Here is a 26369-nt window from a genome sequence, read left to right as displayed (position 1 = left end):
AATATTACTCAGCCATCGAAAAGGATGAATACCTACCATTTGCATCGACATGGATGGAACTGGAGGGGATTATGCTAAGTGAAATGAGTCAAGCAGAGAAAGACAATTATCATAGGGTTTCACTCATATGTGGAACATAAGGAATAGCTCAGAGGACTACAGGGGAAGGGAGGGAAAACTGAATGGGAAGAAATCAGAGAGGGAGACAAACCATGAAAGACTCTGGACTCCGGGAACCAAATTGAGGGTTACAGAAGGGAAGGGGGTTGGGGGATGGGGTAACCAGATGATGGGTATTAAGGAGGTGTTGTGATGAGCACTGGGTGTCATATGCAACTAATGAATCATTGAATACTACCTCAAAAACTCATGAGGTACTATATGCTGGCTAATTGAACATATAATAAAAAAATAATTAAAAAATAAAGAAAAAGTTAGTAAAAAAAAAAAAAATAAAATGTCAGCTGTACCCTACTGACCCTCTCTGTTCCTCGAGCATGTTCAGTTAAATGCTATCACACACAGAGCATTTGGGTATTGCTTGGGGAAGTAAAGAGAAAAGATTGTGTTCCTGATTTGGGTCATTGCCGTGGAAAAGACTGTCGAGAAGACAAGATGTGAGTGTGATCCATAATTCAGCAGAAATAGAAAGCTGGAAGATGGTGAGGGTTAGATGGTGACAGCCTCCTCCACTCCACTGGCTCATCAGGAGGGACCAGCTCTCTCCACACAGATGTTGTTCCCTTCCTGGCTGTTTAGTTCACTCTTAGCCCGAGTGCTGCACATTTACATTTCTTGGAAGTTTAGCTCCCAGACACTTGACAATCTCTTTAAAAAATTCTCCTTTGCCGCCTTTTGATCTTAATTGTTTAAAAAATAACTTTCCTATTTATAATTTAGCCTACATCAATCGCATTTAGTTTAGCCTAAATCCAATTTATGAAAACTTCTTTATCAATAGAGTCATAGACTCATGTTATTAAAATAAAGCATGCACCAAGGATCCTAGAGCATTGAAGAATTTTGTCTGAAAGTGATAAGCACACTTAAACTGGATTCATGTCTTTGCTTAGCCATTTATTAGCTTGGAGATTTGGGGCAAGTTATTTAACCTCTTTGGGCCTCAGTTTACTTCTTTGTAAAAGGATGCTGACAGTATCCTAGGTATAGGTGTGCAGGAGGTTCAAGGGAGATAAAGTAGCCAAGCCGGTCGCTGAGTGCATGGCACACAGTAGCTACTCAAGAAAAGTGAGTTCACTTTACTCTATCTGGACTCAATATAGTTGCTGTTTTTTTTTTTTTTTTTAAAACCCAATAGGAAGTAAAATGGGACTGACTGAAATTCAGAGTTATAAAGCCACGTATTTGACTAAGAGAAAACTGCAGACAGAGAATAGAATTATATATAGAACATAAGCTCTAAGATTCAGATTCAAATTATTTATGGATAATTAATTTAAAAACCCCATGTCAAATGTATCATATATATATTATTGTACTGTAAAATATAAATTGGGCATTTCTGAGAGGTTTTGTTGCTCCTAATTTTTTTAAAGGAGGTGAGGCACATTGGTGACAGTTCAAATTGTCACCTCCCATACCTGCCCTCAGACGTGGCAGCGAGCATTTGATGTATTCTTCCCTTCTTCACCACCGTGACTTCTGAGGTTGTAAACTGGCTTCTGTCCCCATAAGTCTTCAATATCGGCAAAGTTTTTTAAAGTCTCTATTAACTTAAAAATTTCTCATGACTATCAGTCCCTATGAATTGCATTATTTGATTTATATTTTATTTATTTTATTGACACAAATTTTCGGCTTTGCTGTTGACTGCTGAATGTGTTGCCATCAACCAATGCTAAGATTTTTCTTATAATTACCTCTAAAATTACAGATTCAACCAATAATGTGGTTATATTCATTGTTAATAAATTAACGACGTTAGGGGTCAATATTGATATTGCAGCCAGATACCAATCTGTTTTGTTTTGTTAAATGACGTGCAAGGTCTTAGAAAAGAGAAATTTTGTCACTTTCATTGGGGCAAATAGATTTAAAAACTTAAGATAACTAAAATGCTCCTTTACTAAAGGTTAAAACAATCAGAAATTTCCAGAAGTAAAATTAATAGCTATTTACCCATAGGCTTGTAATAATCTAGATCAATATATTTCTATATTTAATCTGTAACTTTCTCCCCAGGGATTTATGTTCTTCATTTTTTATTTTGCTTGAAATCTTTTTGGCACCCAAGAAGTTTGATACATAGAAAAGTGAACTAAGACTTTTTAAAAAGATACACAGAGATTTCCAGACTCTGGGTTTCCTGAGATGAAAGACTCTGCTTAATTCTCTTTTAAGACCAATTTCTCCATTCATTTCTGTTCCCTAATTGCATACATTTAAAAAAAACTCAGCCCAAGAAAAAAACCTGTGTCCACTAACTCTCCATCTATAACAAGGATTCTTATAAATGAAATGATCTTTCCAAATGTCTGTTGTTCATTCTTGTCTTTATTCAGTGTTATTTAATATTTTTAAGGCCTGGGACTTTTGCCTTTTCTCTGGCCACTGTTCATTTTCAAAGGTTTAGGATTGAGGCATCACAGAAAACTGAATACAAAGGCTCTTCTATTATTTCCTGATCAAAGTATCATCTCAAAGTTAACAACCATTGAATTTCAAACACAAATATAGGAAAAAAGGAATAGATCCATATTATCATTATTATCTGAAAGGAAGTTGAAACCAGCTTTTACAATAGGCACAACAGTGAGACAATCAAACTACATTTTCTATGCTGCCTACTACTTTCTCACTTTTGGAAATGTACCTGATACTCTTTATTTTGCTACGAGGATTTTTTTCTCCTATGAGTTTTTTTTTCCCTCAATAATTGTCTTTTTTTTTTTTATCACATGGATTCCATTCCCAGCTGCTTCCCCCTTCCTCCCTGGTGTCCTTCTGTACCCCAGAGTAATGAACTTGGATAATGTATAAATAGCAACAGAGGAAAAAAAGACATAAAACGTAAATCTTTTATATCCCATCCAGCTCCACATTTTGTCTACATGACATATTCCCATGTGTGATTCACATTATTTTTACCCAATTTTGCTGCTTTAGGATAGATTCATCAGACTGTTTAACAAAGAATATTTCGATTTAGGATGCACCTGCACAAATGTGGGCAAATAGTCCCACATTTCTCAGTCGATCAGTGTTCTGATTCATTTAAGGTGCTAAAATTTTAATTCACATGAAATATTTCTAAAGTAAGAAGTTCCAAAATGTTGATTTCGATTTGGTGTTTCTGCCCAATTTAACAGGAAAAAAAGAAGAGGACAGAATAGTAAATCCTACTGAAATCATCAGCAATGGAGAGGACAGTAGGATCCCATTTTCATTTATGCTGTCATCTTGATGGATTAGCTTACATTATACATGGGTTACATGCCAAATGATGTCTTTTGATTCTGATTCCAAGGAAAACAGTGGGAATCTTGAGCACTAAAAGTCCTGAAAGTTGTTATTTCTGGCCCTTTGATAGAAATAAAGGGAGACTCATAGCTAAAAAACATCAAAGTGTCAAAATCAACTTCACATGTAGTTTACCCATCTGATGAGGCACAATGTGAAGAGTTAGAGCCGGCTGTGAGTCAATGGACTCTAACAAAGTCTCTCTGTGTCCCATGACCTAAAAGGCTTCTTTCTCTGTGTCTCAGGTACAGGGATGTCTGTGTGGTCAGGACTAAGGTCAACCTCACTGTCTCAGGCACCTTCAGGTACCATGAGGAAAGCATGGACCCGTTCCTGAGCACCCCAAGAAGTACACAAAGTGGCTGAGCAGACAGAAGGAGGGGTTAGCATGGAGGCTGAGGAGCATGCTGGGACAGGAGCTAACGACTGGATGCCAGGGAGGGATGTCAACATCAGCAAAGAGACAAGACGGGGCCAGCACTCAAGGCTGGAGGCATAGGTCTGTAGGAGCCAGTGAATGTGTGGTGAGCATAAGAGAGTCTCCTCCCCTTTGATGGTGGGGCAATGGATAAGCCACCTCAGGAACCCAGATCACACCCTGAGAAAAGAGAATTAGGCATGTTGGGACGGAACTTCCTGAATTCACAGAGTAGATACCCTGGAGTGATCTACCCGAGTTGACAGAATTACCTTGAACATACGAGAGTAAGGTATTTCACTACCAAGCAGCTTCGGAGTCTCATGAGATAAATGTAATTACAGAGAAATAAACAACATCTTTGTACACTTGGGTGTGTGACAGTATAAAATGTCAATATTTCCCAATGTGTTAGACATGCAGAAGGCAGATTTTCCACTTTGTAGTAAATGTTAGAAATTATTCTCTTTTATCACTCTAAACATTTTCTAAGTTTATAATGAGAAATGGCTTTTTGTTCTTTGATTTTTAGAAAGTATAGAATTTACAACACAGACCCTTTTAGGTTTGTTTTCCATTCCATTGTCATTTCGCTAGATTTGAACCAAAGCAAAATAAAGCTAGGTATCAAATAAATATATTAACTTTACATTTTTGAGTATATCCTCTCGTGGTGTAATTTTAACGTTCATTGGTGATATTGATATGAAGGTCAGATTTACTGAGAGGTAACACTCAGTCTTTGAAGCATCACCCAAATGTGTAAGTGAGGTCTTTGTCCACTAATGAGTGTTCTTTCACGTTCCTGGTTTTATAAAGCCTTGCGCTGTGAATGGACCGTCAAGCAACTCCCAGCTGCACCAAGGCTGTCAGATGGCCGTATCCATGGCGACATGCCAAAAATGGTGACATAAGTTAATCCATTTGTAGGGAATTCTCAGTGAGAGTCCACTTTCATCTTTCAGAGACTACTGATGGTAATGTATAATACTAAGCAAAAGCAAAACAGTGATGGACTAGCCACAGGATCTTCTTCCTGTAGACATTGGGGCTTTTTTCCTTTTTTATCTGCTAGAGAGGACAAGGAACAGGTGGGGATTTGATATTGCCACGATAATGTTCCTTTAATAAAAGTTATATTAATTGAATGCTCACGTGTAGGCTCCTTTTCACTTTCTCTCACCAGTGCCATCTAATTAGCCCTGAAAATAAGTACAGTGATTTGCACAGTGGTACAAAATTAAAAAGTAATCATTTATATTGCTGTTTTATTGCTTATACTATTCATGTAACATACAGCATAAAAGACATCTCCAGCATCAGATTTGGAATTGTTAGCTTACTTGTTATAGAAATAACTGTAATAAGAAAGCCAAGTCTTTATTTTTTAGAAAAGCTAAAAAAAAAAAAAATCACTGAATGTCTTCTTTGCCTTGTCTGAAGCTTGTATGAGTCCCTCATCTAGACAAGTCCACTCTTCAATTACCATATCTTAAAAAAGCATTATTTTCCTGGTGTTAGGATGAATTTATATAAAGCCAAATTACAAATCACATTGTCAAAATTATTTAATGAATTATTAAAGCAAGGTAACTATTCACAAATTGAACATAGCTGGCAGATAATGCCTTTTAATTCAGAATTTACATTAATTACTCAAGATATTCAATTAAAAGCAAAAAGTGATGTACTTTATGTTTTCTTTTTACTCCTGGCTTGGGAACCTGCATTGTATTTCTACACACAAAAATAAAAGGAATTATTTTCTGTCATGCTGTTCTTAGCTTTTTCAAGTCATGCAACTCTTTGAGAATTGATAAGCTCTTTAAATAGTCTGGCTTTCATGAAAAAATTATAAGGAATGATAAAAGGCAAGAAAAAAACCACAGTCTGAAGAAACAAAGTATTCATTGGATCGAGATGCAGATAGAACACAGGTGTTGATGTTATCAGGCAAAACATTTTACATAACTATAGTTAATAAATTAAAGGATTTAATGGAAAAAGTATACAACATGCAAGAACAGCTAGATAATGTAAGAGGAGATGGAAACTCTAAGAAAGAATCAAAAGGACATGCTAGAAATAAAAACACTAACAAAATTGAAGAATGTCTTTCATAGGTTCATCAGTAGACTGGACACAGCTGAGGAAAGAATTGGCATGAGACTGATAGATGATAGGTCAACAGAAATTTTAGGACTGTTTTTTCTGGCTGTGTGAAAAATGCTGTTGGTATTTTGATAGGGATTGCATTAAATGTATAGATTGCTTTGGGTAGTATAGACATTTTAACAATATTTGTTTTTCTGATCCATAAGCATGGAATATCTTTTCATTTGTATGGAACCACAGAAGACCCTGACTAGCCAAAGCAAACTTGAAATAGAAAAGCAAAGCTGAAGACATCACAATTCCAGACTTCACATAATATTACAAAGCTGTAGTATGGTGCTGGCACAAAAATATACACAGAGATCAATGGAAGAGAACAGAACAGAAAATCCAGAAATGAACCCACAACTATATGGCCAATTAATCTTTGGCAAAGCAGGAAAGAATATCCAATGGGAAAAAGGCAGTCTCTTCAACAAATGGTGTTGGGAAAATTGGACAGAAACATGCAAAAGAATGAAACTTGATGACTTGCTTTCATCATACCCAAAAATAAATTCAAAATGGATGAAAGACCTAAATGTGAGGCATGAAACCATTAAAATCTTAGAGGAAGACAAAAGCAGTAACCTCTTTGACATCTGCCATAGCAAATTCTTACTAGATATGTCTCCTGAGGCAAGGGAAACAAAAGCAAAAATAATCTATTGGGACTTCATCAACATAAAAATCTTCTGCACAGTGAAGGAAACAATCAACAAAACTAAAAGATAACCTACAGAATGGGAGAAGATATTTGTGAATGACATATCCGATAAAGCTAGTAACCAAAATATATAAAGAACTTATAAAACACAACACCCCAAAAATGAATAACCCAAGTGAAAAATGGGAAGAAGGCATATGTAGACATTTTCCAAAGAAGACCCACAGATGGCCAACAGACACATGAAAAGATGCTCAACATCACTCATCATCAGGGAAATACAAATCAAAACTACAATGAAGTATCATCTCACACTTGTCAGAATGGCTAAAATTAACAACACAACTCTTCATAGTTTCTATGACCAAGGCAATTTAAATAACAAAAGGTTGGGGCACCTGCATGGCTCAATTGGTTAAGTGTCCAACTCTTGATTTCAGCTCAGGTCATGATCTCAGGGTTCTGGATTGAGCCCTGCATTGGGCTCTGTGCTCAGCAGAGAGTCTGCTCAAGGATTCTCTCCCCCCGCCCTGTCCCTACCCCTGCTCATGTGCATGCATCCTCTCTCTCTCTCTAAAATAAATAAATAAATCTTTAAAAAAATAAAAAAAACTAAAATAAAATTAACAACACAAGAAACAACAGGTGGCGAGGATGTGGAGAAAGGGGAACCATCTTACACTGTTGGTGGGAATGCAAACTGGTGCAGGCACTCTGGAGAATAGTATGGAGGTTCCTCAAAAAGTTAAAAATAGAGCTACCCTATGATTCAGCAATTGCACTACTAGGTATCTACCCAGAGAATACAAAAACACTAATTCAAAGGGATACATGCATCCCAATGTTTATAGCAGCAATATAATAATAGCCAAATTATAGAAATAGCCCAAATGTCCATCAATTGATGAATGGATAAAGAAGTGATATCTATCTATCTATCTATCTATCTATCTATCTATCTATCTATCTATCTATATAATGGAATATTACTCAGCCATCAAAAAGAATGAAATCTTGCCGTTTGCAATGATGTGGACATGGATGGAACTAGAGAGTACTCTGCCAAGTGAAATAAGTCAGAGAGAGACAAATACCATATGATTTCACTCATATGTGGGATTTAAGAAACAAAACAAATGATACAAGGGGAAAAAAGGGAGAGAAAGGCAAATCAAGAAACAAACTTTTCACTGTAGAGAGCAAACCAATGGTTACCAGAGGGGAGGTGGGTGGAGGGATGTGTGAAATAGGTGGTGGGGATTAAGGAGTGCACTTGTGATGAGTACCAGGTATTGTATGGAAGTAAGTGTTGAATCACTAAATTGTACACCTGAAACTAATATTACACTCTTAACTAACTGGAGTTTAAATAAAAACTTAAAAAATAATAAAAAAAACTTTGAAAAAAGATAGGTTAATAGAAAGTTCTAAATTGAAATGCAAAGGGACAACATAATGAAAAACAAATGGAACAGAACTCTGAGACAATTACAAAGGTATAATACATACATGTCTCACTGGAATACTGGAAAGTGATTGACCTGAATATTCATGAGACTCTCATTTCCCAAATACCAAAATGAGATGAAGACATTAGAAGAAAGGAAAACTAAAGACAAATATTTCTTATGAACATAGATGTAAAACAAACAAAATATTAGCAAAGCAAATCAGCAATACATAAAAGTAATTATATACCACAAATAAGTGGGATTTATTCCACTTATGCAAAGCTGATTCAAAATTCAAAATCAGTCATGTAATCTGCCACATCAATAGGCTCAAGAAGCAAAAGTATACGATCATATCAATTGAAGCAGAAAGAGCATTTGAAAAAAAATCCAACACCATTCATTATAAAATTTTTCAACAAAATAGGAATAGAGGAGAACTCCACCAACTTGATAAAGGACATCTACAAAAAAAAAAAAATCTGAACTTACTTAATGATGAGAAATTGGATACTTTCCATTAATACTAAAAATAAGGCAACTATGTCCTCTCTCACTACTTCTATTCAACATAATACTGGTAATCCTGGCTACTGCAATAATACAAGGAAAGGAGATTAAATATATACAAATTGGAAACGAAGAAATAAACTTTTTATTTGCAGATGATACAATTGTTTATGTAGAAAATCCCAAAGAATTGACAAAAAAATCTCCTCAAACTAAGAAATAAGTACAGTAAGGTCACAGGATGCAAAGTTAACATACAGAAGTCAATTGCTTTCCTATATACCAGCAGTGAACAATTTTGGAATTTGAAATTAAAAACAGTATGCTTTGCAATAGCACCTCCCAAAATGAAATACTTAGATATAAATCTGGCAAAGTATGTATGTACAGCATATATGGAAAACTACAAAACTCTGATGAAAAAAATGAAAGAACATCTAAATAAATGGAAAGATATCCCGAGTTTACGGATTGGGAGAATCAGACTGTTAAAATGTCATTACTTCTGAAATGGATGAAGAGATTCAATGCTATCGCAATCCAAATCCCAGCAAGCTCTTTGGCAGGTACTGTGAAAATACTCTAAAGTTTATGTGGAAAGTCAAAAGACCTAGACTAACCAACACACTACTGAAGGAAACAGAACACGGAGGATTCACAGGACCCAATTTCAAGACTTACTATAAAGCAATAGTAAGCAAGATAGTGTAGTATTGGTAAAACAACAGATCAATGAAACACAATCAAGTGATCTCTGATCAAGGGGCAAAGGTAGCTTAATAGAGGAAGGACGGAACTTATAATGAAAAATTGCACATCCAAGGAAAAAATGAGCCTAGACACAGACCTCAATATTTCTCCAAAATTAACTGAAACCCTATCATTGACCTAAATTTGAAAAGCAAGACTTTAAAGCTTATATAAGAAGACCACAGGAGAAAGTCTATCTGACCTTGCATCTTGTGATCATTTTTAGATACATTGTCCAGAGCATGATCCATGAAAGAAAAAAAAAATTGACCTGTTGGACTTCATTAAAACGAAAAACTTTTTGTCTGTGAGAGAAACTGTTAAGAGAATGAGAAGACAAGCCAGAGACTGGGAGAAAATATTTGCAAACCACACATCTGATAAAGGGCTTGCATCCAAAATACACAAAGAACCCTTAAAACTGAACAATAAGAAAACAAACAACCTGATCAAAAAATGAGCAAATGATCTGAAAAGACATCTCACCAAAGAAAATAGATGAATGGAAATTAGGCATGCAAAAAGATGCTAAAAATTATTTTTCACTGGACACTTACAAATCAAAGTAACAATGAGATGCCACTATATACCTCTTTAATATGGCTAAATTCCCAAGAACTGACTATAACAATTACTGATGAGGTGTGCAGCAATAGCAACAGTTACCCATTGCTGGTACGAATGCAAAGAGGTACAGACACAAGAAAGAGTTTGGCAGTTTTGCACAAAGGTAAACATGGTCTTACCATAAGATCCAGCGATCATGCACCTAGGTATTTGTCCAGCTGACAGGAAAACCCAAGTTCTCACAAAAATCTGCATGCAGATGCTTATAGTAGCTTAATTCATAACTGACAAAACCTGGAAACCAGGATATACCTTGATAAGTGGGTAGGTAAACAAATTGTGGTACGCCCATGCAATGAATATTACCCATCGATAAAAAGAAATGAGCTATTGAGCCGTGAAAAGACATGAGTAAACCTTAAATGCAGATTGCTCAGTGAAAAAAGTCAGTCTGAAAAGGCTACACACGCTGTATAATTCTAATTATATGATATTTTGTAAAAGGAAGAACCATAGAGATAGTGGAAAGATGAGTGGTTGCCACACGTTCATGGGAGAGTAGGTGAAGATTGAGTAGGTGAGGCCTAGAGTTTCATTTTGGTTTGCTTCTAGGATGGTAACAATTCTGTAGGATACTTTAATTGTGGATATAGGACACCATGCATTTGGCAAAACTCAGAACTTAACAGCACAGAGAGTGAACCTTAGAGTAGTCAAATCTTACAAAATCATTTTGGAAGTTGGGGGATCTCAGAATAAAATGCAGAATGTGACGAGACAATCTAACTCTGTTACAAATGTATTAAACTGTCTTACTGGGCGCCTGGGTGGCTCAGTCATTAAGCGTCTGCCTTCGGCTCAGGTCATGATCCCAGGGTCCTGGAATCGAGTCCCACATAAGGCTCCCTGCTCGGCGGGAAGCCTGCTTCTCCCTCTCCCACTCTCCCTGCTTGTGTTCCCTCTCTCACTGTCTCTCTCTCTCTGTTAAAAAATAAACAAAATCTTAAAAAAAAAAACAAAAAAACTGTCTTACTGAGGGGATGGGGAAAAAAGGCTCTGACCTAAGGAACTTTGGAAATGAATAGAGTCTATACGACTAAAGGCAAAACCAACCGCACATATGCACTTTAGTTGATAAAGTTGGTTCGCGTGGTGTGTGGGGCTTAACAATTCAGATACTGATACATGTATGTACGGGAGATAAACAATGAAGTAACTAGATGGAGAATTATGCGTGTTGTCATCACTGGGTCAAACAGTCATTATTCTCATCTGGATTCCTGCATTGTTTTCTAACAAATTTCCTGAGCCACTTAAACTTTCATAAACTCTAGGCATTCTTGATTTTATAGCCCATCATCCTTATCCTTATCTTGTTCAGCCATATTGAAATACTCCCACATCTCACATTAAACACAATATTTTTGCTTTGGGAATAGTTTTTAAATTTGCCTATGAAATTACTTGGTGACAAAATTTTATTTAATATATAACCAGTTAAGATAAAAAAAATCCGTTATTTATTAGAAATTATCCTATATGTATGACTTCTTATAAGTGAAAAGAATCTAAGTCCCCAGTTTGTAAAAAAATTTAATGGCATATTTATGAATTTTATATTTGAAAATAAACAACTTTAATAGGCTTTTGACTAAACATTTGTTAATTTTGTTGCTGTGGTATTCTTTCTCAATACCCTTACGAGCTTAGTACTATTTTTCAGTTGAAAAACCCAAACACATACCTCTCTTAAGAGCATAACTAAGTGTCAGAGCCAGAATTTGAAGAACTTCACTGTTAGTCATTACCCTCTTCTGAATGCTCTAGGAACGTTTTCCTCCTGGTTTGTGGATAATTCTCTGGTTCATGCTCCCTTGTGAACCTAGGTTTGTTAACTGAGTGATCCTGCCCATACATATTAAATGGAAGACCAGAGAACTCTGCCCATATACAAAGCATACCAGCTGTATGGTATTTCACATAACCTTTAGATAGACAAGATAAACAGCAGTGTTATTTATTAGTGGTGTCCTGTTTTTACAGGGCATTTAAGAATAACTATCCTTTCAATAGATAGTTTTAAATTTTTGGATCAGCATAGGGTGCGTACTAGACTTGTTATTTCAAAGTCAATACCTTACAAGGGTGACCTCTGATTACTGCTCTTCTCCCCTCCCAGTGATCAGCACACAGCGTGATAGTTCAGATGGTAAGATGCTTGAGTGTAAATCATTCATCAGTGCTGTTGCCACATTTGGTGAAACATATTTCTTCCTTCTTTATTAGCAAATGCTTCAGTTTTCGAAGCATTTGAGTGTTTACTTGATGTTTTGACTCTGGTCACAGTAGAGAATTTTAGCCTGGGATGATTGCCAGCAACCATTCACTGACTAGTTCATGCAACATGGATGCTATTTTTCCTACTGCTGGGCCCACATCGTGATAATCTTTGGCTTTGAGGTCATGCATGGCATTCTTCTTGCCTGTTACATTTATAACATTTGGAGTCCACTTTCAATAAAAAATGTTTATTAACAAGGCATCTGTCATAGTCCAGTAAGGCTGCTTTAGTGAGAGCAGCAAAATGTGACCAAAATGTGTTCATTCAGGTAGGCAGTCAGTGAGAACTTAATAAGGCATTTATTTATTTACTTACTTATATTTTACTTACTTATTTTTATGATATTGTCAAATTTAAAGCAACAGTGATGAAGTTTTGCTAAATTTAGTAAATTCTATGGGTTTAAAGTCTTTTCAATATAAAGATAGATTATCTCTGTGAAGCTTCTGATGATATGGACAGGAAGGAAAAATGCTATTATCTGTGGGGTCAAATATAAAATTGTAGTTCTTACTAGGTTTTATCCATTCTTCTATTCCTTACTGTTCTCATGGGTAAACAGATAAAATTCTCTATAAAACCTGCCTTGAGAGAAAACTCAAACAGCTCAGCTATTAAAATCAGTAGAGACATCAGGCACTGATATTGGATGGAGAGATAACTCATGACAGGTTATTTGAGTTTAGGAAATAAATAAAATAGCATTTTTTAATTTTCATGAAGGGGGATTAGGAGAAACGGCCTTGTGGCAGGAGTATGTACAGAAATCAGTCCTTTAAGTTTCATTCAAGAGTGATTTGGTAAAATCTGTACATGTTGGAATATATGTTAATGTACATTTTGTTTGGGGAATATTCTTAAAACTCACTGAATATGGTGGGTAAGAAGTCACCTAATTCTTAATAGTATATCCAACCAAACTTTTTAAACTCTTAATGAGGATTTGGAGAAATTACAACAAATGACCCTTACTAGATTGAAAATGTAATACAATGAAATAAGTTTCTCTCTTCTGGAAACCGTAGAATAGGAATTTTTATATGCTCACTTCACTATGATTTCCTTTTTTACATTTCCTGCATTCATATGAGAAAGAAATAAATGCATGTTAAGTTTAATCAGGAAAGCAACTTTCATCATGTGTCACAGGAAGAAAAGTATAGATTAAACTTAGTTGTCTATGTCTCCTAAACATAGTGTATTCTACAATGACGTTTAATACATTGTATTTCAGTTGATATTTTTGAGTGTCTACTATTCTAATTTGACATATTTGAGTGTTTAAGTCCTTTCTAAGCCAGAAAGGAAGTGATGGGTAAGATTTGTCCTCTTAGTGTTTAGTGGCACAAATAGATGATGTAGGTACCTGCTGCCATGTGTTACCGGACACCAAAAGAATTGCTGGCCATGTGAGCAGAGATTGCAGAAAAATTCTATTATCAGAGGAAATCAGGAAAATCATCACAGTAGATTTGTATTATGAGTAAGAGCTTTGAAAGATGAGTGAGAAATATAGAAATAGAAAGAAGGATTTTTTTTTTTTTAAAGGAATGGGCTAGAGGAAAAAAAAATTCTGGATCTTAAAAGGTCCACTGGGCTCTGAAGCAGTGGTGAGAGCTTTCCTGTGAGAGGAACGGAAAACGGAACATCACCCTAAAGGCTAATTCAGGGCTCCAACCTGAGGTGGTCAAATGGAAGCATCTTTTGGTTTGGCTGTTTTCACAGTTTTATACAGTGCTTTTTAACCTTCAGAAACTGGCCATCCAACAACCCAGAGACAGCAGCAAAAAATATTTGTTGTATTTCTTTCCAATTTTTGTTCAGTGATTTTTTTTTCTTTTAAAATAAGGGGTACAAACTTCAATGCCAATGAGGAGGAGACAGGTCACGAAAACTACTGGAGTAGGTGCAGGGGAAATATTTGGCTTCCCTCTCTGGTATAAGAAGAAAGAGCATGTGTGATGGGAGGCGACAGCCCTAGGGGCGGGGACACCGCTGCAGGGGTCCCTGGGCTGAGCCCACAGCACGATGCTCCAGTGTGGCCCTATCTCATTTTGCAGATGAAGCCAGAAATCAGGATTTTTATGTGCTATCTCCCCATTTTACAATGTTGGCAGAGTCTTCGCATTTTGAAAAACACTGTGTGGGCCAACTTTACGGCACAGCCAAGCAATTAGGGCTGAAGAGCTCGTCAGACCGTGGGCGGCCAGTCCCCCGTTGCTGGTTTATGTCTTGGAAACCAGGCGCTGCGCTCAGCATCCTGCTCTTTTTCCATTAAGATTAAAGCGCAGTCGGACCATTGGAAATTCAACAGCACCTTTTTTAGTATGAAAAAATGTAAATATGAAGAAAATTAGAAGTATGTAATACATATACATCTATTTATCACTCATATTTAACAATTGTTCATCCTTAATTTTGTTTACATCGGTTTTTTTTTTAAAAATCATACTTCACTGGCTAGATGCAACCTCCTCCGTGCCTCCTCTCCATTAGATTTTAGGCTCTCTTTGCGAGAAAAACTTCTGTGAAGTTAATATTCTTCACATTTTTCTTTTAATACTGCTAATAATTTATATCCCTAAGTAAGAATTCTCATTTGAAGTCTCACAGATTTGAATAAGAGGTATTATACACTACATCTACTTAATCATGTTGTTTGTAAAGATCAGTTTACTTATTTTCATAGCTAAACAGAGTAGCATTATACAAAAGTGTGTGTTTATCTATTGTCTCATTGAAAAACATTTAATTTTTTTCCCAGTGTTTCCCATGAAAATTATGCTGCATTGGGCATCTGTATAGAGGCTTCCTTGGACACATGCTTAAGGTCCTCTAGTGTTTATACCAGAAGCAGGATTTCTCAGTTCTAGCGGGTACATGTCTTCAACTTTACTGCATGCAAACTTTAAAACTGTAATTAAGAATATTAAAGGGGCACTATTAAACCAGCCTCACTCGGTTAAGCGTCTGCCTTCTGCTCAGGTCATGATCCTGGGATATTGGGATCGAGCCCCACGTCAGGCTCCCCACCCAGACAGGAGTCTGCTTCTCCCTCTGCCTCTGCCCCCTGCCCCCCCGCCACTCTCTCTCACATAAATAAATACAATCTTTAAAAAGAAAAAAAAAGAATATTAAAAACTGACCTCTCAACGTAATCATACAAATTCACACCTGGCCTGTGAGTTGCTTTTTCCCTTTCTTTGCCAGGATGTACTGTCATCTAATTAAAACTTTTTAACAATTAGATGAGTGAAAAATAAGGTATGATTGTGTTTTTGAATTTCTCCCACCACTAGAGAGTTCGAACATCTTTGAGTATGTTTATTGGCCATTTGGGTTTCCTCTTCTATGACCGACCTTCCTGTTTTCTATCCTTTGGCCATTTTCTTCTGTATTGATATTTTTAAATAAAATCCAGGATTCTTCACAATTCTAGTTATCAATTCATTGCCAGCCACACGTACTTCAAGTAAAAAAATTTTTTAGGAGTGCCTAGGTGGCTGAGGTGGTTGGGCATCTGACACTTGATGACACCTCAGGTCTTAATTTTCGGGTTGTGAGTTCAGGCCCCACGTTGGACTTCACGCTGGGTGTAGAGCTTACTGAAAAAAACAAGAAACTTATCAGTTTTGCTTTTTTTGTTCAGGCTATTGCATCTTATCTAATGAATCTTTTTCTGGAAGTCATGACAATATTCTCCTACATTTTATTAAAAATTTTAACATTCTGTCTTCCACAGGTAGGTCTTCAATTTGCCTAGGATCTACTCTGTGTGTGGTGTGCTACAGGGCTATGATTCCTTTCTTATTAATAATCAACAGTTGTTTCAGCCCTATTTCTTGCCTAATCCCATTTCCCATCCTACCATTTGCTCTCTTTCTGGAATATTTATTGAATCTCCTTTCAATCCCCCTAATACTTGAAAGACAGACTGTACCAAACATACAGGGTGCAAAGCCACCCAGTTCAGGACATTCACTAGTTTTAGCTCAAGCACCCTGGTACGCTGACTAGTGGTTACTAAGGTACAGCAGTAAGAAATGAAAGAAAACTCTACTGGAACAATCCTCAAGTCATCACAGAGGTGCAGAAATTAGGAGTTTAAGGTTTCAATGTGTTAACTACACTGGAATTAAAATAAACTTAAAAAAAAAGAAAATACATTAGCCAAAAAAAGAGTTTAAGGTTTCAGTCAATTAAACATTTGTTTCAGCTATTTGATCCTAGGTACTAAGTCTAAAATGAATTATCCTTCCCACTGACAAAGGGGAAGAGAGTTTTTATGGGTTTAGTCTATGCTGACAGCTCCATAATACAACAAGATCTGTGCTATGAAAAAAACTTAGGTAAAATATTTTTATTTATTACAAATACTGTATCCTTTGCCTCTTCTCCAAGGCTTCACGGAAAAAGAAAAACTGTTGAGGTATATAGGTATTGCCCCCCATGAGGTAAGACTGCCCTGTACAAAGCTCCAGGTAAACCTGTAGGAACAAATAGTTTCAAATGGATTTAAAATTAGTAAAGTGGCAAAAGCATTATCTATCTTTAGAACTCCTTTTTTAAAAGATTTTATTTATTTATTTATTTGAGAGAGAGAGAGCACAAGAGTGGAGTGAGGGGCAAAGGGAGAAGCAGACTCCCCACTGAGCAGGGACCCCGATGTTGGGACTCTAACCCAGGATTCCAGGGTCATGACCTGAGCCGAAGGCAGAAGCTTAACTGACCTGAGCCACCCAGGCACCCTATTTTAGGACTCAACCTCAAAAATTCTCTCAATTATGAAATATTGCAGTGCAGTTTTCTTTCCTTCCCCAAACTCTAAAAATGCCTGATTCCTTTTGTCATTTCAGGCATTTCTCACTCATTGACTGTGAATCACCATCTGCTCCATCTGCATTTGGCCATTCGACACCCGATGGCTACCTTGTTCATCATTTTAGAGAAATGATGGATTTGGAGACTATAGAAATAGAGATTATTGCCTCATTCTTCCCCGTTTCTGAAGTCCATATAAAGCCATTTGAACTCTGCTCAACTGAACTCAGATTCTCCTTTTTCAATCAGCATAAAATTGATATGTCCATTCTGGTGTGCTTTGAATCATTTGATCAATAAAGTGAAAACTGTTTAAGTATTTTAATTAACACCTCCCCCAAGGAAGCTTGATTGTAAGTCTGCATGTTTCAAAAATTACATTAACAACTCTACTATCGTCTTCACAAAATATATCATCAAGATGCCCTTCCTCTTGTGTTCTCTTTGCTTGTTTCCCCCCCTCCTAAAATGTCCTCCCTTCCTCAGGCAACAGCAGGGGGCATTTTTAAAGAAATGCTTTCCCACTTGAGGTCACTAAAATATTTCGGCGTCCTAAGTTCTGCTCTGCTTCTCTAAGCTCGGAGCTTCACAGGGCTGTAGACATTGTGAGTGAGCTTGCAATTTTTTGAGGGTTCCGAAAAAATTTTAGGAAACTGATGGGATTTTCCTGCATCAAGGACAACTGAAGACGTCGATGGGAGGAACTCAGGGAGCAGAATAGCCTGTGGTGTTGGCCCATGGGTTCTCAACTTGGCTGTTCACTGAGCACATTTTGGGCAGTGCAGCTTTGTCCTGAAGTCTCTACACTCTCCTTTGGGCTCATTATTACCTGCGCGCAGGGGGACGGTTTTAAATCTTAGGCCACATGGTATTTTGACCTTGGCAAGTGACTGCAGCTTATGACAGTTTGTCCACAGGAAAGTTGCTGTTTTTATAGACGAGAGAGCACAGAAATCAAACCTGCATGGAACAAAGGCTTAAGGAGGTTTTAGTTTTAAATTACTAGTGCCAAGCTTAGGTAAGCAATGCTGGATCATCTGTACCAAGCCCCTTCTGCATGCAGGGTTAAGGAGGGAGCGCTGAAGGAGCAACATTGGCTTCCAGTGGCTATACAGTGGCTCCCAAGGCAGGCCCCACTGTGCTGGTCTCAAACAGAGTGAATTGCATATGAGGGAGGAATCACCCCACAACAGGCTTCTTCGGTGACAGCAATAACAACAAGAGGCAGTGCAAAGGGCCCCCGTGGTACCGATCTGAAAAACATCATGGCAGGAGAGTAGATACTGATACTGCAGGGTGCCAGAAACACCAGCCTTCGAGGGAGATGGAAATGAAGCCGGTTTTTAATGTAATGGATGGAAAAGAAAGGCACCTCGAGTAAGACTGGGGACTGCACCGTCTCTTCTGCAAATGTCTAAACATTCCATGATGGCAACAATACCTTCTTTCTCCATGAGAGGGAAGGCAGTAAGCATATGTTGATATTAACCACTGAAATGGTAATGGTAGAGGGTCAAAATTTGCCTTTTGTTCAGAGATTCCTTCCAATACACTAAAAAGTCCATAGATCATGGATTCTGGGTGGTGGACCTAGAATGACTGGCCTCTTAGGAAAGCTGGACCTGAGATTTTTCTCCAGATACCTTGCTTTATGCAGACTCTGGAATGCTCTTGGCTAGAGTCCTTGCCTATAGGAACTACAGGATTCTGCTAGGGCTTCATCCTGGGTTCTGTGATTTTTTTTCCTCAGATAGCTGTTTTTGAGTCTGAAGGTTATCTTATGCTCTAAATTTAATGGGTGTGATGTGATAGCTATGATAATCTTATGGATAATCATGTGAGTCCAGAACCACTTTGGATTCTTTACAAATGGGTCTCGGGAGAATCTTGAAACTGAACAATACTACAACTTCAGAGGCCCAGAAAGAATGCCATTCGTTGTAGTCAGAGGCTTCCCAGACTGTATTTACTGAAGAATCCCTGAGAATCCTCTGGCTGAGACAGAGCAGAATAAAATGTTGGAAAGGATGATTTCAGGCTTTTTTTGTTGTTGTTCTTCCTGCTGTGTACTTCTGGTGTATCTTGAAAAGTAATTTTGTGCTTTGACTTAAATTTCTTCCTCAGAATTTGATAACTGGGAGAAAGTTTATATTCAAATTCCAGGCATATCCACATTACTGTCATTTAATGATATTGAAGAAGTTGACCAACCTATCCCAGTTGGCCTGGGATTATTCTGTTTTAAAGCAGAATGTCCCACATCTCAGCAGTGCCTCTGTCTCAGACAACCTGGGATGATGGGTTGGCCTTTCCAATAGGCTTGATGTACTTTGGGATGTGACATAGAAGGAAGTGTGGGCTTTGGCTTTGGGAATAGATTGGATATGAAGTAGATTTTTTTTTAAATTATGTTCAGTTAGCCAACATATAGTATATCATTAGTTTTGATGTAGTGTTCAAAGACTTATTAGTTGTGTATAACACCCAGTGCTCATCCCCACACATGCCCTCCTTAATACCCATCACCTGGTTACCCCATCCTCCCACCCCCTCCCTTCTGTAACCCTCAGTTTGGTTCCTGGAGTCCAGAGTCTCTCATGGTTTGTCTTCCTCTCTGATTTCTTCCCATTCAGTTTTCCTTTCCTTCCCCTGTGGTCCTACATGCTATTCCTTATGTACCACATATAAGTAAAACCATTTGATGATTGTCTTTCTCTGCTTGACTTATTTCACTTAGCATAATCCCCTCCAGTTCCATCCATGTCGATGCAAATGTTGGGTATTCATCCTTTCTGATGGCTGAGTAATAATCCATTGTGTATATGGACCACATCTTCTTTATCCGTTCATCTGTTGAAGGGCATCTTGGCTCCTTGCAGAGTTTGGCTATTGTGGACATTGCTGCTATGAACATTGGGGAGCATATGGCCCTTCTTTTCACTACATCTGTGTCTTTGGGGTAAATACCTAGTAGTGCAATTGCTGGGTCTTAGGGATATGAAGTAGATTTAATTGACATATTGCTCTGACCCACTTGAGAGTTTTCTCTGAGCCAAATGTCGAATTCCTCCCAGAGGCTCCTGGAGGACATTCAGGAGAGCAGTAGCGATGTCAAGAGGCCACTGGATGCAGTATATCTTGCTGTATGGCTGTCCTCATCCCAGGAGGAAGGTGGTCCCACTTCAGGGTGGCCATAGGCTCAGTGGCAAAGCCCAAAGACTTAAGGGAACAAAAAGCTAGATGATATTGAAGAACGTTCCCTTCCACATTTTGTTATTCTCTTTCACAAAGAAGAACTGCATTAGTAAAACACTTCTAGGCTTTCTCCCTGCTCTCATTAACTTATCTCATGTGAATCCCGCCTGGTTGCCCATGTTTCCTGTTCAGATCACAGCCGCTAGCTTAAAGCAAATGCTCGGAACCAGTGCTTCTCAAGAGTGTTCTGACGAAGGCATCAGCTTCATCAAAATTTGATATCCATCTACATTTGGGGGCACCATCCCAAGCTGCTGAATCAGAACATTTGGGGTTGGGGAATCTCATGCTTCCAGAAGTTCTAAATGCAGGTGGTGGGGTTCTTATGCAGGCTAAGGTTTCAGGTGCTGCAAGTTTAGTATTAAGAAGGTCTCTTCCTAAATAAATATATATAGTTTTTACCTTTGTTACGGGATGCAGGTAAGTTACCAGAAACTGATCTTTTTAGGTCTTGCTTTTATAATATTTGAGGTGGGATCAGGGCAGTGTTTAGTCTAAGGTGAATTATTTTCTACTACTGAGGCAAGACCCCTCTAAGTTCTCTTACTTGAAGCCCCAGAAATTACAGTTTCCACTCTGGCTGGTGGGAAGGGGCACTATTTCCAGCCCTGGGTGAGGTCTGGTTATGGTGCTTCTAATTCTGTGGGGTGGTTCTTTCCATGGATTCAGGTAGTTTCCTCACATGCATGAGCTCTTTAGGATGTCTTCCTCTCTGGTACTCAGCCCTGAAAACACACGCTGCCATGGCCTCTTGGACTCTGAGCACTGTCATCTCGGATCAGGAGAATGCTGGCTGGGCTCGGGACCCCTGCCTGCACGATGGCTGGGAGATTCGCTCAGGGAGGCAAGCCGGGAAACCACAGTGCTCACCCATCCCCAGTGCTCAGGAGTCATTCCTTTGTTGCCTGATGTCTGATGTCTTGAAAAAATATTATTTCAGATACTTTGTCTTTTTTAGTTGTGTGAGGCAGGAAGTGAAATCTGGTTTCTGTTACTCCTTCTTGACCTGAAGTGGAACAAGTCTTAGGCTATTTTAACGATGATGGCAGGGTATTCTTTTATGCAGAGACTTTTATTTGTATTTTTATTTTCCCATAGTAAATTTCAGATCACTTCATTATATTCATCTTCAATATCCCTCAGGGATTTTTACTTGAACTGCATTGCACTTTTAGAATTAGAGAATGAATATCTGTAATGCTGTTATGAGCACCATCAGGAAGTATGTATAACACAACTCTAGGGAGTGCTATTCAGGGTGGATTCTGTAGGAGTGGCCCCAACTGGGGAAGGGCAATAAAATGGTCCCACACACAAGACACTTCTCTGCATACCGTGACCTTTGGTGTTTTTAAAAAGAAATTTTACATTTTTTTCCCCCAAAACTGTATGCATTCTTTGAAATTTAATTGATAGCTATTTTATAAGTTTTTTGTTCTTGCTGATATCTTCTTGTCTGGCTCATTATTGGCAGTTGTGGGTGCAGAGGAACATTCCTGGTTTTAGTGTAATAATCTTGCCTTTATCACCTTCAATTTTTGTTGTGACCACTCTGAAGATGCAGGATATACCCTCACCCCAAACTGGGCTCAAATGTTGAGACTGCTCACACCACACACACAGCAAGAAGGTATGAAGCTGAGGTCTCTAGGGAGGGGAGGGCAGGACTCCCAAGCTTGAGAGCTGGGTAAGAAGCCTGGCCAATGAGGGTTCCTGTGCGTGGGTGGGGGCTTACTTCATCAGAATCTCGTGCCAGGAACCAAAAGAGAGAGCACCAGGGCCGCCTTATCAGCTTGCGCAGAGGTGGGGCACCCATGGAAGACGTAGGGGTTAGGCTTAAAGGTTGTCCTCAGTCACATTAAAACAATGGAGTCAGTCTCTTTATTACACTTACTAAATCTGAAAGTTTATCTGTTGAGAAACTCAGATGACTCTCATGGGATTTTTTAGTAAGGACTAGGTCATCTTGAAATCAGGACAATTTAATCTTCTATGCAAATCAAACCATATTTCTATCTTTTTCCTAGTTCTCAACCATTTTCTAAGATTCCCAGTAATGTCTTGAGCAATAGCAGTGATAACTAGTATTTCTAACTTGATCTTGATGTTAAGGAAAAATAATTTAAAAATTTTTATTTATTTGTGAGAGAGAGAGAGAATGTGAGCACAAGCAGAGAGAAGGTCAGAGGGAGAAGGAAAGAGAGAATCTCAAGCAGACTCCCTGCTGAGGATGGAGCTGAGCTTGGGCCCACCTCACGACCCTGAGATAATGACCTGAGCCGAAGTCAAGAGTCGGATGCTTAACCGACTGAACCACCCAGGTGCCCTTGGAAAAATAATTTTAACAATTTCCATTAGAAGTGGTGATATCTTGTAACTTATTTTGCAGATAGTCTACAACAAGAAAGTTCTCTTCTGTTTCTATTCTTGTTAGAATGTTTATCATAAGTAGGTGTTGAATTAAAATTCAAATATGCTTTTCCTTCAAAGATTTAGATGGTTAACATAGTTGTGTTCACTTAGTCAATTATATGGGGAATCACATTGATACATTTTCTGCTACAAAGTTATCTTTGTTCTCCAGTAATAAATTCTAAGTGGATATATTCCACTTAAAGATGTTACTTAAAATGCGTAACTAAGAATTTATTTAGGATTTTGAGTCCATATACATAAGCTATATTATGTATTTTGTGTGTAGGTGCACTGTCTGTACCTGGGTTGGTTATTATGCTCATACTAGCTTTATATATTGATATAGGAAAGTTTTTTCCTTCATATTCTCTGTTTCTATAAATTAAGGATTATTTATTCTTTGAAGTTAGAACTCACCAATGAAAATTCTGGCCTTAGAGCTCTTTTAGACGTATGTGCAAACAGCTGAAGTGTTTTATTTTCATCTGTTTCCTTAATACTTCCTTTGATTCAGCTTTTTCTAGGTGGTTTTTTTTTTTTTTTTGATTCTCAACATTTAAAAACATCTTTTCAGAAATATATTTATTTTATCTGGACTTATTTATATAAAGTTATGCACAAGAACATTTTATCATTTGAAAAATCTGTCATTTAGTCCATTCCACTTAAATTTTTTCTTTCCTTTTTTCTCTTGCTAAAGATTTATCTTAGTGTTTTTTCTTTTCTTTTGTTTTGTTTTTTAAGATCCAGCCTTTTGTTTTGCCACTATTCTGTAGCTGTTTCATACTTTATTCCCTTTTGCTTTGTCTGCCCCCCCTTTGTGTCCATCCCTCCCTTCTTTCCTGAACCCCAGCTGGAGGAGTTAAGTTAATCATGTTTCTGGGGCCAGTGCGGGTCTGAGCACCGAGGCACACAAATCTCCTTCGCTCGTCTGCCTGTCTGAGCCAGGTTCTCCAGAAAACAGGGCCTGAGGAAAAGGTGTCTGAGCTAACAGGTTATGAGGCTATGCAAGCTCATGGGACAGAAGTGGGGAGACAGCACAATGAGCCAGAGGCAGCGAGGAAGGCTGGCTCTTTGATCTTGCAGAGCATGCCATAGACGAAGCTGTAGGGATGATTGCTTCTCAGAACTTTCTATGTGGGGACGAAAGGAAAGAACTGATGGCAGTTCACAATTCCTACTGGTCAAAGCCGGGGTGTTCAACCCTTGCTGGGTCTGGGGGCTCTAACGTTTTCTACAGCCACGTGTTCGCGGGGCAGCTCGCGGGCTGGCACTGAGGTTGTGCATCAGGGGGGCCGTCCTGCTGTCCTGGGGGCGTCGGTCGCTCTCATGTGGCTGAACTCTGCAGCAGCCGCAGGGGCACAGCAGAGGGGACCCAAACAGGAACAGCTGGGAAGACCTAAGTGGCCCTCAAGGCGCTAAAGCTGACAGGCACCCTCTCTTTCCCATCTTTCTGTGCCCTGCTTTCCGTCCTGGTGAAGTCACTGTCTCCACCCCCTTCGCCGCATCGCGTGTGCTCTTGTGGCTGAGTGTACGTGTTCGGGCTCTACGTGTACGAGCACATACATGTACCTATTCGTGTAGGCGCCAGAAGGACATGGTGTTGCCGCATGTGCACGACCTTTCATTTATATCCCCGCCCCCCAGAAGTCCTATCCACTTTGTCAACGTTTTTACTTTTTCCATTTAGCATGTTTTTCAGTGTTGCTTAGTACATATCTAATTTTTTTCTACTTTATTTTACATTTTTAAAATTTTATTATGTTATGTTAATCACCATACATTACATCATTAGTTTTTGATGTAACGTTCCATGATTCATTGTTTGCATATAACACCCAGTGCTCCATGCAGTAGGTGCCCTCTTTAATACCCATCACTGGGCTAACCCATCCTCCCACCCCCTTCCCTCTAGAACCTTCAGTTTGTTTCTCAGAGTCCATCGTCTCTCATGGTTCGTCTCCCCCTCCAATATCCCCCGCTTCATTCTTCCCCTTCTGCTACCTTCTTCTTCTTCTTCTTTTTTTCTTAACATATATTGCATTATTTGTTTCAGAGGTACAGATCTGAGATTCAACAGTCTTGCACAATTCACAGCGCTTACCAGAGCACATACCCTCCCCAGTGTCCATCACCCAGTCACCCCATCCCTCCCACCCCACCCCCCACTCCAGCAACCCTCAGTTTGTTTCCTGCGATTAAGAATTCCTCATATCAGTGAGATCATATGATACATGTCTTTCTCTGTTTGACTTATTTCACTCAGCATAACACCCTCCAGTTCCATCCACGTCGTTACAAATGGCAAGATCTCATTCCTTTTGATGGCTGCATAATATTCCATTGTATATATACACCACTTCTTCTTTATCCATTCATCTGTCGATGGACATCTTGGCTCTTTCCACAGTTTGGCTATTGTGGACATTGCTGCTATAAACATCGGGGTGCACGTACCCTTTCGGATCCCTACTTTTGTATCTTTGGGGTAAATACCCAGTAGTGCAATTGCTCGGTCGTAGGGCAGCTCTATGGGTGGCATCACAATTCCGGACTTCCAGCTCTATTACAAAGCTATAATCATCACGACAGAATGGTCCTGGCACAAAAACAGACACATAGATCAATGGAACAGTACACATCTAATTTTAAAACAAGACACGTCTAATATTCCTCCATTAAATATGATGCTTGTCGAGGTTGATGGTTTATCACAGTATCATTGATGGTTCTCTAGGGCAGAACCTAGATTCTGTTCTAGCTAATCAAAGCAGAAAAGGACATATTATCTGCAAGAAAGTCAGACACCTGTAAAATCGGGACTGGATCCACAGTGAGAAATGTGTAACCACACACAGCTCCGTTCTGGTGGAATAGTGCTGGGATTGCTGTCTGCCACTCAGAACCCAGGGCTTTTGTGGGCAAATGCCCTGACATGTGCCTCAGTTTCCCCAGAAACACCAGACCTCCACCACTACAAGCCAATCTCTCTGCCCTGTTACTTCCAGGTCTCACCTAATTACGTCTGTTTGGCAGAAGCCAGGTCCCACACAGAACTCTAGCTGTAATAAAAGTACAGAAGATACAGTTTTTAGCTTTCTAACCTCAGTAGATCAAGAATTCTACCAGAGTGTATTTGAATGGGTGCGAAGTGAATAAATTTATAGCGTCTACCATAAGTTGAGAAGCATCAATATAAGAAAATTCTTTTCTATTCCTAATTATTCCTATTAGTTAAAGGACTTTTTAAGACTTATTTATGCCTATCGAGATTTATCAAATGCTTTTTATGAGCCACAGTGTCCAAGCTTATTGTAGGAATTTGTTATTTGCTAAGTCTTTATGCAAGAAAGAATGAGTTCAAGTGAACAGAAGCAGAGGTTGGACCATGACCCTATTTCACCTCCTCAATTGCCTTGCTAAGCATGTAGTGTAGGCCCCAAAGAGAGTGTAAAGGATTAGACAATCCATTTTCTGTAGGTAAGTCAAGTCACGAGGCAAGTTAACTGGAATGAAATACTTAAACATTTTTCAGTGTTC

At 38.5% G+C, this 26369-nt stretch overlaps 1 long non-coding RNA gene across 1 annotated transcript in view; it reads left to right on the top strand.

Annotated features, from left to right (window-relative positions):
• Positions 1-17604, top strand: part of LOC118010097 — a 101872-nt gene extending 84268 nt beyond the window's left edge. The window contains exon 3 of the long non-coding RNA XR_004679117.1: positions 17195-17604. This is a non-coding gene — a long non-coding RNA (uncharacterized LOC118010097). The remainder of the gene's footprint in view (positions 1-17194) is intronic.
• The last annotated feature ends 8765 nt before the right edge of the window (positions 17605-26369 follow it).

Source organism: Mirounga leonina, unplaced genomic scaffold (assembly GCF_011800145.1).
Source record: "Mirounga leonina isolate KUSES-001 unplaced genomic scaffold, KU_Mleo_1.0 Mir_128, whole genome shotgun sequence".
NCBI classification, from domain to species: Eukaryota; Metazoa; Chordata; class Mammalia; order Carnivora; family Phocidae; genus Mirounga; species Mirounga leonina.
This window is presented reverse-complemented; position numbering and strand designations above follow the sequence as displayed.